This window comes from Microcaecilia unicolor, chromosome 1 (genome assembly GCF_901765095.1).
Source record: "Microcaecilia unicolor chromosome 1, aMicUni1.1, whole genome shotgun sequence".
Lineage (NCBI taxonomy): Eukaryota > Metazoa > Chordata > Amphibia > Gymnophiona > Siphonopidae > Microcaecilia > Microcaecilia unicolor.
The window spans coordinates 529,449,841-529,469,511 of record NC_044031.1 but is presented as its reverse complement, the minus strand read 5'-3'; the positions used below and the strand labels follow the sequence as shown (position 1 = coordinate 529,469,511).

General features: G+C 39.9%; 1 protein-coding gene and 1 long non-coding RNA gene across 2 annotated transcripts in view; one reads left to right on the top strand and one right to left on the bottom strand.

Annotated features, from left to right (window-relative positions):
- RALYL (RALY RNA binding protein like) overlaps positions 1-19,671 on the bottom strand; it is an 815,331-nt gene that overhangs the window by 522,450 nt on the left and 273,210 nt on the right. The gene's annotated exons all lie outside the window — the stretch shown is intronic.
- On the top strand, positions 1,936-18,571 carry LOC115478590. The gene is made up of 3 exons (XR_003943550.1): positions 1,936-2,041; positions 16,908-16,910; positions 18,558-18,571. It is a non-coding gene; the product is annotated as an uncharacterized LOC115478590 (long non-coding RNA).

Genomic DNA, 19,671 nt, shown 5'->3' with positions numbered 1-19,671 from the left:
CTTAGGTAAGTAGAAATTTAAATTAAAATAAACTGGAAAAAGATAACAGGCTTGTATTACGACATACTGAAGTCTGTTGGGAAAGATGTTCTTCCCAACACCTTAGTGTGTGTTTGCTGGCTGGTGGGGGGGGGGGGTATTTTTTGGGGAGTGGGACAGTATGCATTGTGCTAGAACACTTTGCGTGGTGGTGTAGTTAAGTGAGGGTGATTTTTGGCAGATGGGGAATTTATTGGAGTAGTAGATCAGTTCTGAGGGGCTGATTTTTTGTTGGGTGATGGGGCCACTACAAGAAATAGTGTGGAAGAGTAGCCTAATGGTTAGTGCAGCACCCTGAGAACAAAGTTCAATTCCCACTGCAGTTCCTTATAATCCTGAACAACTCACTTAACCCTCTATTGCCCCAGGTACAAAAATCAGCGCCTGTATATAATATGTAAACTACTTTGACTGTAACCACAGAAAGGCAGCATATAAAATCCCATCCCTTTGGGGTTATTTTTTGTGTGTGGGACAGTTTTTAGAGTGGTGGGGCAATTGTGGGGCTAGATTGAGGAGATTTCAGAGTTTGTGAAGTGATACAATATAAATAGGGTCAGTTTGCAGGATAGTGATTTGTGGGGTGGGGGGGTTGGTAAATTTCTGGGGGCAGTTTTTGGGGTGGGGCAGGTAGTAGGGTGGTAAGGCAGTTGAAGAGATTATTTTTGGGACTGTACAGTTTGAGGGGGCATTTGAGGGTGGTAATTCATAGGGATGAAGGCGGTTTGAAAAGGGTTAATGCAGCTGTACAGAGGCAATTTAGGTAGGTGAGACAGCTTGCAGAGTGGTGGGGCAATTGTATGGTTAGTGTTTGGGGGTGGGATTCGTTTGTACAAGGTAATACTTTTTTATGGGGGGGGGGTTATTTGAGAGTTTGAGAGAACAGGAAGATGCAGTTTGAAAGAAGGAATTTCCTTACTGTTATGTTTCACTTATGTAAGTTTCTATGCAACAGAAACTGGAACTCCTCCCATAGAAAAAGCAGTGGCCCATATTTTTTTGGGACGTGGTGGTGGTGGGGAATTCTCTGGAACTACCAGTATGATTTGACCCATTTTAAAAACCTGTATTATATTTTCATTGTTTTTTTCCACATACCAAGTTTCATCATATTCTGCTACATTTTTGAAGAGTTATTTTTGTTACATTTGTACCCCGCACTTTCCCACTCATGGCAGGCTCAATGCGGCTTACATGTGGCAATGGAGGGTTAAGTGACTTGCCCAGAGTCACAAGGAGCTGCCTGTGCTTGAAATGGGAATTGAACTCAGTTCCCCAGGACCAAAGTACACCACCCTAACCACTAGGCCACTCCTCCAGACAAATGACATTTATATAACTTTATATAATTATTTCCAACTTCCATTGCCGCAGGGCTATTAGAATCAGTAAACTCAGTTACAGCAAAACTGCATAAAACACCAAGAGTGTGAGGTTACCTTCAAAGGCAACAATGATTTAGCCCTGTGGATCAAAAAATAGTGTGTTGTATAATGTATGTCCTAAATGTACGTCTTTAGAAAAAAAAAAATACATGTAGTGTTAAAACTGCTGTTTAGCTTGCTCATCTCTTGCATACTAATCTATCCTTAAGACTTGGTTAGGGTGTTCTTTTCACATAACGTAATCATCCATTATAAAGGAGATTAACAAGTATTAGAATGTAGAACTCTCCAGAGTTTTCTGAAGGGAGGGTTCTGAGTTGTGGGTGGTAAAGGATCCAGCCCAAGGGGATGGGTTCCTCGGTAAGTTCTCCAGGGAGAAATAATTCTGGTTGTTGAATGACAGTGTTAGAGTAAATAAATAATGTTGATGGGGAATGCATAATGTCTTTGGTTGCCTACACCCCCGCCAGGATCCTAGGAGGAGAGGGGGAGTCCTGAATGAGTTCAAGAAACTAAGGCAGACCAAAGAGATGGCTTCTGCAAATTCCAGCATTAATTGTGAGAAGGAGGAGTGTTCTAGATGGGAAGTAGGGGATCCCAGCCTGGGAGCAGGAACAGTGAAGAGGAGTGGATAGACTGGGAAGTCTGGTTCAAAAGAAGATCTACTTGCTGCGTAAGTGCTGCAGGCACAGCCTTAGATTATTTAACCCAAACGAGATGGGTATGGATAGGAGGAACTGTAAATATGTACATACTATAGGATTATAAAATTGCATTGGAGAAGATACACAATGGGCCAGATTCTATATATGGCACCTAAAAAATCCGTATTCTATAAAAAATCCGTATTCTATAAAAAAGCATATTCTATATGATATAGGCACAATAAGTAGAATACGCTTAGTCGATACCGTAGCGCCTACATCTACATGCGTCCATTTAGGCCAATAAAAACCTGGTGTAACTCCATGCACATAGATTTAGGCACACTTACCCGTATTCTGTAATTACGCACAGAAATTTTGGAACACCCACGAAACACCCATAAACATGCCCCTTTTAAGCTACACGCATTTATTTTTAACTACAGACTTTGCAATTTAGGCACAGTTCTTTATAGAATACGCTTAGCGATTTCTGTGCATAAATTGTAATTATTGCCAATTAGTGCTCGTTATTGATTGTTAAGTGCTGTTAAAAATGATGATTACCTTGTTACACCAATTAAGTTACGCGCATATTTCAGCTCAGAATCTAGGGCCCATATATAGAATCCGGGATCATATCCCTAAGTTTGCTCTGGATTTACAGTTTGCATTTGATATCGTTGGATTACAAATTGACTGAGATGAATGGATTTAAACTGCCTGTTGCAGAACTCAGTAAAGTTTGAGTTGGCCTAAAATAATATCCTTGGTGTGGAGAGTATTTTTTAGAAGTGAGACTGAAACCCTTCCCGGAATGATCAAGAGTACTCAAGCAAGCCCGGCTTAATATCTTACGGCCTACCAGAGTAAGTTCAGCCCCGGCCCGCCCCCAAGTTTATGTGATTAAGACCAGACAGAGTGAGAGAGTGTTGGTGGATATTAGGTTTGTTTGTGGTCTGGGTGGTAGAGCAGAGTGAGCTGGCCAGTGAGACTGAGGTTACATAAGCAACAGCAATACCAGACTAAAACACACACAGATATTTCTCTATATACTATACTGAACCCTAGCAAAATGGATTGGATTAACTCAGGTGTGTCAAACATGCAGCCTGTGGGGAAGTTTTATGCATTCTTACTGACTAAATCTAGGCAGCTGCTTATAGAATTATACCCAATATGCAGAAACAGACTTCTTGAGTCTTTGAATCATGATTCCTCTCTGGCCTTGTTCAAATTCAGCCTTGAAGTCCACCTTTTGAGGTTGCTTTAATCTTAACCATTATTCTCCTCTTCATTTTCATGGTTTGTTTGTTTTTTGTTCCAATTTATTATTTTTACAACAGAAAATTAGCAAAACAAGAAAAGAAAAAGCAAGTGCTGTAACAAAAATATCTATTAGCCACTTAACATTCAAACCTGATTATACAGTGATATATTCTATTCCATCTCCTGTGACACTTGTCGAACTGACTAGTTTTCTCCACTACCATGTTGCAGTTGTATCCAAGATAAAGCTGATTCCCTGGAAGGCCAAATTCCCATGCAGCATAGCAAATTATTTAAATCTACCTTGACTGATTAGCTGACCCAATCTCCATTTATTCTTTTCCTGCTATATTGTCAATTTACAGATTTCCTATCAATAAAAAAATTGGAATTATTCCATATTGAGGGGCCCTTTTACTAAGCCAGCCCGCGTCCGATACGTGTGGTCAAAAAATAATTTTTATTTTCGGACGCACGCCAAGTGACATTTGATGCACATAGGTCATTATCACCCAGTTACCATGTGAGACTTTACTGCTAGGTCAATAGCTGGCGGTAAGGTTGCAGAGCCAAAATGGATACACGGCAATTTTGATTTTGCCGCACATCCAAGTTCAGCAAAAATTTTTAAAAGACCTTTTTTACAGGCGCTCTGAAAAATGGATTGGCGTGTGTCCAAAACATGCGCCTTCACTACTGCAAGCCATTTTCAGCGCACCTTAGTAAAAGGACCTCTGAAACATGATCAGAAAATTCAACATGGGATATCAGAAATCTACCTCCATTTTATAACATATTGGTTGCACTAACTATTCTAGCTATGTAAACAAGAGTGCACCAGAATGCAAAAGAAAGGTAAGATGATATGTATAAAAACTGGAGAAATTAACACCACCTCAGTTTTTTTACTGCTTTTCATTTATAGTGAGCAATCTTTGCTGTCTTATGCTTCCAAAGAAATTTTATTAAACAAGCTTCAATATTTTTATTTTCTGAATGATGACAAAATTGGAAGCATACGAAAAAATGATTCATTTTAGGGTTGATTGCCTTTTTAATCACTTTCAGTCTTCCCCACCAAGGCAAATGAAGGGGTGGGGGAGAAACAGTTTGGTTATGTAGTCCTGTATTATAGAGAGCAAATACTGTGCATTTTTCATAGTTTCTTGCAGTGTGTGGCTCACCCATATCCCCAAATATTTAAGGTGGGTAGCTTGCCAACACAATAATTGGGATGTCAGATCCACCTGTAACATGGAGTCATTCATGGCAGCACTTCAGTTCTGGACCAATTAATTTGATAGCTTGATATGGCAAAAAAGGATTCAATCAGAGATAAGAGCAAAGGAAATAAATCTGCCATAATATCTTCAGGACAAATTGATAGCTTATGTTCAAGGGTTCTACCTCATATGCTTCTTATCTCTGATGAATTGTTAAGGCAAGAAACTCCAGCTGTATGTCAAATAATAGGCCAGAAAGTGGACATCCTTGTCTAGTGTCTGTATGAAGAGAAAACATGTCTGATAGCTGACCATTAACCAAGATCCAAGATTTGAATCTTGGGAGCTGTATACAACAGTTGCATCATTTAAAAAGAAAGAAAGAAAGAAAGAAAGAATGGCCGAAAGTCGAACTATTGCATTGCAAAAACAAGATAAGACCATTCAATTGGATTGAATGCCTTTTCAGTGTCCTATGAAAGTGCCACCATTGGTGTTTCTGTGCTATGTGCAATCAGCTGTATGTTCGAAGCTGACGTATGCTATCTTTTGACCGAATGTGAAGCCAATTTGATCCTGATGAATTACAGTATCTACCATCTTAAATGTTTTTGCATTAAGATTTTAGAATGCACTTTACAATAAGGGATAGACATATTGCCAGGATCTTTCCCCAGTTTTAGAATTCATTAATCTGTGCTCCAGCTGCACCTCTATCCATAAAAGCTTGATCAAGGTATTTAAGCATAGGTACTAAAACCTCTGCAAAGGCTTGATAACATTCAATTTTGAACCCAGCAGCACCTGGGAATTGTTAAGATGCACTGTTTTAACTGCTGTCTTGATTACAGCTTCTAAAATCTCTACTTCTAAGGTCTTATTCTGAGCCTGAGTCACCAATGGATGGTCCAACTTGTCTGGAAATCTTTACGTTGACCAGGGGCAGGATGCACTTCATTTGTATATGTAATCCCCTGTTAGTCTAGGATTACTATTTATTTATTAGGATTTATTTACCGCCTTCTTGAAGGAATTCACTCAAGGCAGTGTACAGTAAGAATAGATCAAGCATGAGCAATAGGCAATTACAGCAGTAAAATATTCAAATAATACAAAGTACAACATGGTATACTACTTACAACGTCAAAACAATACGTTAAGAGTGTCTAACCTTGGGCACCATTTGCTGAATCTGGCCCCTTAATGCCTAATGTAGGATTGGGATAGGATATGGGCAGAGATTGTATATGGTTAGCAATAACAGATTTTGTGCAGTATGTACAATGGGCGGAAAGGCACTCACTTATGCGCAGTGGAGCACAGTTCACGCTCCACAAAGCTCTCTTTTTTAACTCTGGCAAATGCTGGACCAGGCGACGCGAATCGGCGTCACCCACTTGTCCTTGGAAAAGACACAATATCTGTGAATTATAAATATAGCGTGCATAATTTTTCAATAAAAATTTCTAAAAAAAAGATGCCCCTTGAATTGTATCGGTCACAACAATATGAAGTCCATACTAAAGTCCTTATTAAATAGCTGTAGTATAATAACACATTTTGTGCTAATTTATCATGTAAAAATGTACAGTGGTATTCACTAACCTGTGATTACTCCTGCTCTCCTACCAACAATCTCTAGGCATATTACGGAGGGGGGAGAAGGGAGGTGGTCTGGGGGCCATCTGGGAGCAGCACAGTTTCATAGTGGATTGGAGTGGGTTGAGAGAACTGTAGGGGTGAAGATTTTAAAAGTGGATTGTGGTGGGTAAGGTCAGTTAGGGTGTGATGGAGTATACAGTTGCCAATTCCCCTTAATAATACTCCCTCACCAAGCTGCATGACGGTATGGCTAAGGCAGGACAGAGCAAGGAGGGCATGGTCCAGGCAGTCAGATAAAACTCCAAAGCACAATCAAGCCAGTGAGGCTCGGGGAAGAGAGAAGCAGCCTTACAGCATATGCCTCCACTACAGATGTGTAAGCTATCAGAATTCTGGCTAAGGGAGGCCTTACCTTGAATCTTATAAGAATCATGTTTCTTGAAGCCTGGCTGGGGCCAGGCCAGGATTTAGGTAGCTCTGCAGTTAAGCAGTGCACACTGTGATTTTGGAGCCTGTCAGCACAAGCCTATATAAAGTTTGCACCTGAATCCCAAGAAACATATTTACTACTTTTATTGTACCTGTGAAAATAACAGGTATCAGTATATTAGTGTTAAAAATTTTTGCATTACTTTTGTACTTTGTCTGGTTGTATCTGTGAAGTCCTATACTCAACCCTTGTTCATCCATGGGGGAAATACATTATTTAATAGGACTTAGGGTGGTGGCTAGATTATTTTAAGCACACTGGCTCCTTTCTCTTGCTCTTCCTCTTCAGAGTCAATATGATCAATTGTTAGCGATCTGAATCTCCCAAGAAAAGTTAACATAATATTTGGCTTTGGCTTAATGCATGCTGTGTGATTCATTTTATATAATATGTCTACACACATTTGCATGCTTCACAGATTATTAACATGTGCTAAAATATAAAAAATCACAAATTAAGCTACATTACTGGCAAATAGCACACATTTTGCCAATTAACATATTTTATTAGCATAATGCAACTTAGTAAATAGGGGTCTAAATTTCCACAATGGTAATCTAATGCATTATATAACTGCCCTTAGATGAGAGGCATCCTTTTAACAGAATCAAATAAATGTCATAAACACAGAGACAGAACTAATTTTGGCTACAACCAAACCTATGCAAGACAATCATCTTAAGAGGAACTTCACATTTTTTCCCAACCACTTCAAACAGTTGGGTTGCACTACAACGTGCACTCTTAGCTAAAATTCTCCTCCACCTGCCCTTCCAAACTGCTCAGAGTTATAACAGTGCTAATTCTGGTTCTCTTTCAGGCTTATTTTCGAAAGAGAAGGGTGCCCATCTTTCAACACAAATCGGAGGAGGAGGAGGGGGAGGAGGAGGAGGAGGAGGAAGGAGGCGGAAGGAGGAGGGAGGAGAAGGGAGGAGAAGGAGAAGAGTGGGAGCTCATCAGAGGACTCTCAACAGATTTCCCTTGCAGCACCAGCTGCAAAGGAACACGGTGGGAAGGGTAGGAGGGGACAGGGATGGGGCCAGGGAAGGGGTTTAAGTGACTTGTCCAAGGTCATAAGGAGCTGCACTGGAAGTTGAAGCAGGTCTCCCTGGTTTTCAGCCCACTGCTCTAAACATTAGGCTACTCCTCTAACTCCAAGACTGCCCTAGACTGATTCCCACTGTGCCAATCAATGAACAGAGACAAGACTGACATAATTACCTAATGACTTAATGAATGCACTTGGCAGGAGCTAGATTCTGAGGTAGATGAATAGCTCCTCCTGGTAGGCCAGTGGCTACCATCCCCCATAATGACATCAATCCTCTTCTCCTAGGCAGGAGTCAAATGGCTCTCGAGCCTCAAAGATCCAAGGCAGGCCACCAGGGGGCCCACACCAGAATAAGTATGAGATTGGACTTGGTTACAGGGCCAACAGAACTCACGGCAAAAACAGAAGTCTTCTGATGTCAGAAATTTCAGCGAAAGCTAGACTCTCTAGAGTTCAGACAGGGACTGAATTTCGAATACCAGGGTCTGGACTCTTAGCTGCAAGATCTGGAGTCTGAAATACATCTATGAACCGGGCACGTAGCAGAGTCATATTAGGTTCAAAAGTCTCCATAGCTCAACTATGACTTGGAGATTTGGCAGGATCAGACTCAGGAACAAATAGACACAAAACGAATACTTAATTATCTAAAGGGTCATGAAAGACAAGGTAAGAATATCCATCACAAAGACTTGACTCAGACTCTAGTGGACCCCAAGGCTCTAACATAACTTCCACAACACAATGTTAGATCAGAAGTCAAGGGCACAACTACAGAGGCTGTTGACAATCACATTTAGCAAGGCTGCATCTGTCTCTCCAAAGTACAGACTGGAGACTTTAAACTTGTGAATGGAAGCTGGCATCCCAGCCAGAGCCAAAGTATGATTCTCTGCAGTTGTGACCTCTGGTGCAGAAGCAGAAACGACTCTCTAGTGTAAAAGCAGGAGCAGGCAGATCTGAATTCTCTACAGCCAGAGCTTAGCGTCTTGCACAGTAATGCTCAGACACCAGAGAGAGAGAGGGCGGGCCTGACACTAGAGATGGGGGGGGGGGGGGAGGTATCTCTGTCACACACACTCTCTCTCACACACTCTCTCACAGTCAATGTCTTTCTCTCTCTCACTCTCACACTGTATCTCACACACTCTATGTCTCACACTGTATCACATTCGTTCTCTATGTGTCACACAGTCACTCACACACTATCTTGGTCTCATACACTCAGTCTCACAGAGAGTCTGTGTCTCACACACACTCTCTCTCTCGCACACACTGTATCTGTGTGAAACACACTCTCTCTCACACTGTGTCTCACATACGCACTTGCACACACTCTCATTCTCACACACATACTTTCTCTCTCACAGACACACTCACATCCAGACTCACTCTCTCTCACACACACACTCGCACATTCACTCTCTCTCTCACATACACTCTCTCAAACATACACACTCCGAGGAAAACCTTGCTAGCGCCCGTTTCATTTGTGTCAGAAACAGGCCTTTTTTACTAGTATATAAATAAAACATAAAGAAAATAATAATTTAAAAATGATAACACAATATAAGTATAAATAAAACATTTTGGGGTCTGGTCTGTTTACGAAGCAGCACATGGACAACCACTAGCGCTGCTTATTAAACCAGAGCATTTAAATGGAAATAAAACTTTACAGCCAATATCAATAATATGAATATGAATAAAACATAACCTTTAAAACCAAAAAATCATATATAAACATAAAAATATGTGTATAATAAAAAAAACTATGTAAGTGATATACTAATAAACATATATACAAGATCAACATAATATATAAAAGAATACATATAAATAATATAATTTAAATGAAACAAGATGACCAGGATATAAAATAGATTTTTGATTGGTTTCTCCAAAAAGGACTAACCTTGTATATATGATAGAGCACAAAAGTAGCAAAGGATGCTTCACAAAATAGCAACAAAAGGATGCAGTCTATAAACAGAGAGGAGTCCATTCATTTCAAAAACAATCAGCATACATACTCTAATTTATTAAGAGAATGATTCAAAAACAAAATGTCACATATGCATAAAGATATGTTTGTGGCAAAAAGTTTAAAGAGTGGAAAAGAATAAAAATAATCCCAGAGTGAAAAGTGTATGATTTACATATCTTTATTTATAAAGAGAAAGAAATTCAAAAGGAAAAGGACAACAGACCCAAAATTAGGAGCCCTTTTACTAAGCTGCGTAGGTGTCTACATGCGCCCATCGCGCGTCAATTTGAGTTACCATCCGGCTACTGCATGGCCCTTGCGGTAATTTCATTTTTTACATGTATCTGCTACGTGCGCCAGAAAATATTTGTATTTTCTGGCGTGCGGGTGGTAATTGGTATTTTATGTGCGTACACCATTACCACCCGGTTACCGCGTGAGACCTTACTGCTAGGTCAATGGCTGGCGGTAAGGTCTCAGACCCAAAATGGACACGCGACAATTCTCATTTTGCTGCACGCCCATTTTCGGCAAAAATGACAAAAAGGCTTTTTTTACAGGTACACTGAAAAATGATTCTGCGCACGCCCAAAACATGCGTCTACACTACCGCAGGCCATTTTTCAGCATGCCTTTGTAAAAGGGCCCCATAGAAAAGAGGTGCAAAAGAAATCAAAAGAAAAGGAACTCAAAAAGAAAAGAGGTACAAGCAAGCTCCATACAGAATCTCATTACTTATATACAAATATATAAAAAAAAGAAGATCAAGAATAAGTGAATTATAATAACTAACCACCTAAACCAGTGGTTCCCAAACCTGGTCCTGGAGGCACCCCAGCCAGTCAGGTTTTCAGGATACCCACAATGAATATTCATGAAAGAGATTTGCATGCACTGCCTCCACTGCAAGCAAATGTCTTTCATGAATATTCATTGTGGATAAGCTGAAAACCTGCTGGGGTGCCTCCAGGATCAGATTTGGGAACCACTGACCTAAACTATAAAGAGGACATACAGGCAAAAAAAAATAATAATAATAAAACTGATTGTTGTTATAATTACAGTCAAAAACACTAGAACAAAAAAAAAACATGTGCATTGAAAAAAATAAATGGGCATACCAACTGGTCTTGAAACCATGGACATCTGAATATGAGTGCATAGAAGATGGAAGTCTCATACTAGAAGTAAAAATAAATATATTCACAAGCAAAGTGCAAGTGAAACAAAAAAAGGCTACAAATATACCACAGCGATGTAATCAACAGTAAAGTAATATGAACACAGCTTGTGAGGGTAACCAAAGCTAATGCAGAGTGAACCAAGTGAAATACAAAGATAAGGATGTAGAAACAAAGAGTTCTATATAATGACAGGATCAGAACATAAGACTTTTACCTTCTGCCACCGTGTATAAATGTATGAATCCAAACCCCCTAACATTTAAAAGAGAGCCAGAGGCAGTGTACTACTGTGACTACAGTGAAGAATATTGAAGCACAAGAACAGAAACATACTCAGTAAAAAAACTGACTGACTAATGTGAAAATATAAAGGGTATAAAAAATGTGTCTAAAAAGTACAAAAGTGCCATAATGGTGTATTTAAAAGAGTGTGATTGCAGCTGATGGCAGAAAGGTAAAGGCAAAGTCGCTAAAAGGAAAATATAAAATAAAAAGAGAAGTACTTTAAAAAGCAGTGCTGAAAACGGACGCAGAGAAATGAAACAAGCAGATTGCTCCAGGTAGTGAAAAATATAAAACAAGCATATTAATCTGAATGGTGGAAGATATAGATGCGATATGACGAAGAAACTGAACATTTTGTTTTAAGGTAAGGAGTTCTAATCCAGCAGTTCACCTTTTAGTAATAGTCTGTTCTGAACTTGTTATTACATCGCCATTTGAACTTTTTATTCAGCATATCCCACTTTTCATTCTAGCAGTTTGCACCACAGTCAAAGCAGTACACTACTTTGGTGCCTTCTCCATTGATAGTCTTTTTAAATGTAAGAACATTCAGTACAGCAATTCATGTTTTATTTATCTTTTTTAGTGTTCAGTTCTTCATCATATCACATCTATATCTTCCATCTTTCAGAGTAATATGACATTTCAGGATTCCCAGTAAATTCTGAAACAAATCAGAAGTTCTGGCCTTGTCTGGGGGGAAAAGGGAGCTCTGGCATGCAGAACTGGCAATACTGCCCACTAAGAATCCTATACAATTTCATGGAATTTACTTGAGTGTTAACCCCATAGTGATGTTCTGTAGTTATATAATTCACAATACAGAGAGTGTTAATAAATTGTGTCAAAGGTGGCACTGCCATCCTCCCTACCAGAATAAAGACACAGAATTTCTGCTACAGATATGATTGGCTTGGAAACAGTGGAGATAAAGATAACGAAAGTGTAATAGGCATATCCATTCTTGATGATGGAGGGAAATGTGAATTTCCCTCCTAGTTTGGTAAATCATTTTTTCAACAGAAGGGGTAATAACGACAGTTGGAGGATTTTGGGCCTGAATAGTTCCTATCCTTTACACAAATCTGTCTATATAATAATAGGTAAACCTGTGTTCCTGGATGGCTGGCTGGATGGGTTTGTAACCGTATGCTGACCTTACGTCAGCTCGCCTCTAGTGTTCCCTTCCCTCTCAGTGTCCCATCCTCACGGAAAGACGGAATGATGTCAGAGGAGGGCAGGACACTGAGAGGGAAGGCAAGGGAAGGCTGGAGGCAACGCGAGCTGAGCCGAACCTGACGCCGCTGCGACCTCAGGTATGGAGTGGAGGGAAGGATCACTGGACATGGATGAGATGGAATGGGAAGGCAGAGGAGGGGAAGGGAGAATTGCTGGACATGGAGGGAAGGGCAGGGCAGGGGAGAATCGTTGGACAGGGAGGGGAGGGCAGAGGGGAATCACTGGACATGGAGGGGAGGGCAGGGAAGACAGACAAGAAAACGCTTAGATGACAGCCTTCAATTGTTCCGAAACGGGCGTTTTTGCATGTGAAAGATAAATGGAATCATCCTAATAAGTGCTTGATGTCCTATATGCAGGTTAGACATTATTGAGAAACACTACACACTGTTTTACAAATGCATGGAGAAACATAACCTTGAATTTACAGTTCTTGAAGGCCCCAGCTTTTCTCAATAAATTATCTTTTTGGTACAAATTTCTGACAACCACAGTGAGTTTTGAAGGTGTTTTTTTTTATTTAATTAGAGAGCAACTGGAGAACAGAAATAGGACAGGGATACATAAGACAGCATTTCCTAGACTTACTTGCCAAAGCATATGAACTGACATCTGCAGGTTTAAATTGCTGCATAGATCTTAAATTACCAGAGCCAAGGGGGCATCTCTTGGTGTGTGGGAAGGGGAGACGTATCAAATTTATTTATTTATTTATTCATTCATCCAAAAACATGTTTCGGTTCAATGTGGCTTACAATTTTCATTCTTTTGTATTTAGCATTGCATTACAGTCATTGTAATTATCATCACTACATTACATTCAGTGTCAGATATTTGTATCATAAGTAGTTAACCATAATATTTCTTGAAGAGGTATGGTTTTAGGACTTGCCAGAAATGAATGAACTGGGTGATGCTTTTTAACATTTTGAGAATCGAGTTCCACCATTTGGAACCCAGGTAGCTGAATCCAGCCATGTAGATGGCTATGTAGGCTATGTTTCTACAGTTGGACATATGGAGTAATACATAACTTCTGGTTTCTGGGATTGCGTTCCTCGGAGATGGTTCAATTAAGACTAGCATGTAATTAGGAGAAATGCCAAACAGTATCTTGAAGATGAGAGTGCTAGTTTTGAAGAATAGTCTGACCTTGACTGGGAGCCAGTGTAGCACTGTAAAGTGCGGTTGCTCTTTCATATTTTGATTTTCTGAGAATCAGTCTTGCTGCTGCATTTTGTATGGTTTGCAGCAATTTTATTATGTTTTCTGTGCATCCTACATATGCTGCATTGCAGTAATCTAGTTGGGACAATATCATTGATTGTACTATTAGAAGGAAAAACTGTCTAGGGAAATAGTCTCTGATCCTTTTTAGTTTCCATAAGGTTTTAAAGCACTTTGATGTGACTACTGAGACTTGGATTTCAAGAGATACATGTTAGTCTATAATGATTCCTAAAATTTTTAGTTGTGATTTGATTGGGTATGTCTTTTGGTCGCATGTAAAGTTTTGGTCAATCATGGTGTTATGTTGGTTGGATAGGACTAGGAATTTAGTTTTGTTTCTGTTTAGTTTAAGTTTGAAAGTTGTGTCCTAGTCTTCCAAGAGGTCCAGTCCTGATTTAACCCTATCCGCTATCTCTGTGATGTATTTGTTAAATGGTATGAATATAGTCACATCACTGGCATATATAAATGGATTAAATCCTATTTTTTCCAGTTTCTTGCCTAGTGGGGCCATCATGATATTAAGCAATATCAGTGATATTGGGGAGCTTTGTGGCACCCTGCAACCTGAGATCCAAAAGGCTGAGAGTTGGAAGGACATCTTTACTAGGTATGACCTAGTTCTTAAGAATCCATTGACCCAAGTTGCCACTGCCCCACTGATTCCCATGTTGTGAAGTAGGGTCAATAGTGTTGTGTGGTCTACCATATCGAAGGCACTTGACATGTCAAATTGTAGTAGTAGGATTTTCTGGCCTTGGCTTTTCAATTTTCTGAAGTTTATCGGTGTAGTTATGACTGTTTCAGTGCTGTATTGTGGTATGAAGCCTGATTGTGAGTTGTGAAGGATGAAGAATTGTGTTAAATATTCCATTAGTTGTGCCACTAGGCCCTCCATTTTGGTTAGTTAATGGTGTGGAAGCCACTGGTCTATAATTTGTGAGTTTGCTGATCTTGTTAGTTGTCTTTTTGGGGATTAGAGTCAGTATGATTTTTCCGTTATCAGGGGGGAAGTACCCATTCAAAAGTATGTATTTTATGTGTTCCATGAGGCGTTCAGTTAACCAGTCTGGTGTATTTTTCATCAGGTAGTTGCTGTTGGTGGTGTTTTATTTGATGCTAATAGGTTTTTTTGTGTTTAGTACATTGTTCATGATTTCGAATACCTTTATCATATTGACTGATCTGGGCTCACGTTTGTGTTGTAGTATTCGGCTTTTGTTCTTTTTATTTTGTGTTTATATGTCTTTAAGGCTTTCCTCCATGTGATTTTATTTGTGTCTGATTTGTTTTTCGACCATTTTCTTTCTAGTTTCCTGCATAGTTTTTTCATCTTTTATATTTCATCAGTAAACCAGGGTCCTGATTGTTTCTTGTATCTTGTTTTCATTTTGAGTGCTGCTATTTTATTTAGTGTGTTTTTACTTACTTCACTACAATTACTCATAAAGTGGATGCCGTTGGGTGAAGTGTCTGTTTGTTCAGGCAGTGTTGTTTGCCAGAAGGTATGATTGCCCACTTTTACTCTGGTTAAGAACTTGTGCGCTGTTGTTGGTTCTCTGTTCTTGCTGTGTTTTTTCCATTCAAGTGTGAATGTGAGTTTGCTATGGTCTGACCATGGCACTTCTTCCCATCTTTGATTTTCTAGTATGTGACTGTTTTCTTTTGAGAACCTAGGCAGGTATGTCCAATAGATGGCATTTTGATTGGGATGAGGTGCCTTGATGTTTTGAAGTCCTATTGAGTCAGGAAGGTTAGCAAGTTTCTTGTGTTATGATCTTGCTGGTTTGCTAGGTGCAAGTTGATATCACCTAAGAAAAGTATATTAGAGAAGTTTGTGCAGGTTTTTGATAAAAATTCCATAAAGTCTTCTTGAATGTTAGACCAGTTTCCCAGTGGGCGGTAGAAGAGTATGCAGCATAATGTTCCTGTTAGTGTTGGGTCTGTGATTTTGCATTCTAGCATTTCAATTGCGGATGATTTGTGTTCAGCAACAGGTTCTACTTTGAAGATGGATTTGTAAATTAAGGCAACACCGCCTCCTTTCCTTTTCATTCTATTTATTTGCATTATTTTGTAGTCTGGTGGACATTTGTCTTAGATTGACTGGGTCATCTTTAAGGTGTAGCAATGTTTCTGTTATGAATAGCAGCCCTAGTTGTCCATTTTCAATCAAGTCTCTAATTGTGGTTGACTTGTTGATAATAGACCTTGCATCCATATAACCTGCGGGGATTGGGTCATATATTTCTTTTTTTGTGTAAACACATGCAAGGGATGTTATTAAATTCTCTCCTAAACTGCCCTATTTTCATTGTTAGGTGAGGAGAATTCAGTTGTGTAAAAGGTACTCCAGAAGCAGATTGATTGGGACTATGGCACTCTTCTTTTGGGAGATCAGCAAACATTAATTGCACAAAACCTTTTTCTGCCAAAGAGAAGATTTATATACAATGCCTTAATACTAATTAAGAAATTAATATTGCTCTACTGGGAATCAGAAGAGAAGCTCCCAATACAAAGATGAGAGCAGAAGATGAAGGAATTAGACAGCAACAGCAACAAAAACATGTTAGGCAAGGGGGAAAAGAAGCATTATTGGGCTAATTTTCAAATGAGAAGGACACCCATCTTTCGACATAAATCGGAAGATGGACGTCCTTCTCCCAGGGTCGTCCAAATCGGTATAATCGAAAGCTGATTTTGGACATCCCCAGTTGCTTTCCGTCGCAGGGACGGTCAAAGTTCAAGGGGGCTTATCGGAGGCGTAGCAAAGGCGGGACATAGGCGTGTCTAACATTAGGACGTCCCTGACAAACACTTGGATGACTTTACCTGGTCATGTTTTTCTTATGACCAAGGCACAAAAGGGTGCCCGAAATGACCATATGACCACTGGAGAGAATTGGGGATGACCTCCCTTTACTCCCCCAGTGGTCACTAACCCCCTCTCACCCTCAAAAACATCTTTCAAAATACTGATTTTCAGCTTCTATGCCAGCCTCAGATGTCATAATCAGGTCCATCACAGCAGTATGCAGGTACCTGGAGCAGTTTTAGTGGGTGCAGTGCACTTCAGGCAGGCGGACCCAGGCCCATCCCCCCCCACCTGTTACATTTGTGGAGGAAACAGTGAGCCCTCCAAAACCCACCAGAAACCCAATGTACCCACATCTAGGTGCCCCCCTTCACCCATAAGGGCTATGGTAGTGGTGTACAGTTGTGGGTAGTGGGGGTTTTTTTGGGGGGGGGGTTGGGGGGCTCAGCATACAAGGTAAGGGAGTTTTGTACCTGGGAGCAATTTATGAAGTCCACTGCAGTGCCCCCTAGGGTGCCCGGTTGGTGTCCTGGCATGTCAGTGGGGCCAGTGCACTTCAAATGCTGGTTCCTCCCATGACCAAATGGCTTGCATTTGGTTGTTTCTGAAATGGACATCCCTCGTTTCCATTATCACCGAAAATCAGAAACGACTAAGTCTAGGGCCGACCATCTCTAAGGATGACCAAATTTCAGGATTTGGGCATCCCTGACCGCTATTATCGAAACAAAAGATGGACATCCATCTTGTTTCAAAAATACAGGTTTCCCCGCCCCTGGATGGGGATGTTTTACGAGGACGTCCAAATCGAAATGAGGATGTCCTTTTCGATTATGCCCCTCCACGTCTCTTGAGGCAGAGATTTCAGGATATGCTAGGGGGTTACCTTTAAGCTAGGTCAGCAGTTACACATACTCCATGCAGTATGGAGGCTTGGGAAGGGGGAGAGGGAATATGTGAGTGGTGGGACAAGATGTGCGAAAATTAGGGGTAGAAAATGGATGATCATTTGTGTTTGCTGGTATGAGAGTGTTAAATGGATATTACATGAAAAAAAAAACAAGAATGCAAAAAAAAAAGAGCAAAATCAAGAGTCTGGCTTGATATAATTGGTATATCTATTACTTAACCATTGTTAACCAGCTTTGTGGGACATGTACTCTGCCTGTTGGTTTGATATGCCATTGAGCTTGCATTGCAACATGAGCAGCTGGTTCATGCAGACAGTTTCTTTGTTTTGGTTAAGATTGTCTTATAACGGTTTATTTTGTTAAGACTTTTCTCTTTGTAAAAGTAATTGTTGCATTGCAAAAAAAAAATATTGGTTTACTTTTTGAACCAGGTACAGTCATTGTAGGAGAAGATAAAGCAGAACTCCTTCTGTCACAAAACAAAGGCAAATGCAAGACAAAAGAGATCAAATCAAAATCTGCTATTCCAGAATTACTTCTCTTAGATTAAATTGTGGATATGCAGTACTAGAATACATGAAATGAGAGAGTAATGTGGCACAAAATTGTGCTTAGATTTAATGAAAAAGATGGGTTCTCTTTTATTTCAGGAAAATGAAACCTTTCTGATAAAACATCTCTTTTCCTTTGTCTCTGCATATTCCTTTGCTATTACAAGATCCAATCAAATTATATTCTGTCAGACTCAGAATTCCAATTATTATGGCTCCTCAGGTTGCTGGCAACTGTATGCATGAAATTTAAAGCACAATCAGAGTAATATAAAGCAGTCATATTGCAATTGGCATAAGAGGAAGAAAGCTGTTAAAAAATGTTAACACGCCTTTCTGACTGAAGGTGGTAGCTGCGTTTTCTGGTTCTTGCCAGAAGACACCATAGATATATAAAGGTTTTGATGAGACACCTCACTTCTCAGTGCGGTTATTCATATTTGTAAGGGTTCAGCAAGCCATCTATCATAGCTTTAAGTATTAGCACAGTCTGAGCATACAGGTGTGCCGTGATTATAATTTCTAGGAAATAAATCTGTTAGAAAAAATTCTTAGGTCTTGTTACAATACCCAAATGCTATTAAAATGTACCTTAAATATGTGGAGTGGAGGAGTAGCCTAGTAGTTAGTGCATCGGGCTGTCAACCAGAGAAGCCCTGTTCAAATCCCACTTCTGCTCCTTGTGATCTTGGTCAAGTCACTCAACTTTCCACTGCCTCAGCTATAAACGTACACTGTGAGCCTTTCCGGGACAGAAAAATACCTACTGATATCAGAATGTAACTTACTTTGAGCAACTACTGAAAAAGTTGTGAACTAAGTTAAATAAATATTACATGTGTAGTAGGACATAGTACCACTAGGAGAGTGTGCAAATAAATCAGTCATTGTGAGGTACATTTTATAACAGGACATCTATTTGAAAAGTCCAACAAAGTACCTATTTCACAATTTTACAAAGGTAAAAAAAAGTGCCTATACATGGTAACATAGTAGAAGATGGCAGATGAAGACCTGAACAATCCATTCAGTCTGACCAATAGTCACACTCATCAATACTTGGAGTATTGTGTTGAGTTTTGGAGACTGGAAGTGGTACAAAGAAAAGCTACAAAAATGGTATGGGATTTGTGTTGCAAACCGTATGAGGAGAGACTTGCTGACCCCAACATGTATACCTTCGAGGAAAGGAGAAACAGGGGTGACATGATACAGATGTTCAAATATTTGAAAGATATTAATCTGCAAACAAACCTTTTCCAGAGATGGGAAGGCGGTAGAACTAGAGGACATGAATTGAGGTTAAGGGGGCAGATTCAGGAGTAATGTCAGGAAGTATTTTTTTATGGAAAGGGTGATAGATACATGATATGCCCTCCCGCAGGAGGTGGTGGAGATGAAAACGGTAATAGAATTCAAACATGAGTGGGATAAACACAAAGGAATCCTGTTTAGAAGGAATGGACCTATGGATTGGGTGGCAACACCGGTAACTGGGAAGCAAAACCAGTGCTGGGCGGACTTCTATGGTCTACACCCTGATCGTGCCTGAACAGATATTGATGAGCTGGAGTGTAGATTTTATGGGGCTTCGATGTTTGCTTCAGAACTTTTAGTACAAGAACAGTGCTGGGCAGACGTCTACAGTCTGGGCCATGAGAATGGCCAGGACAAATCAAATTCGGGTATAAAGTATCGTATACCATGTAAAATGAGTTTATATTGTTGGGCAGACTGGATTGACTGTACAGGTCTTTAATTCA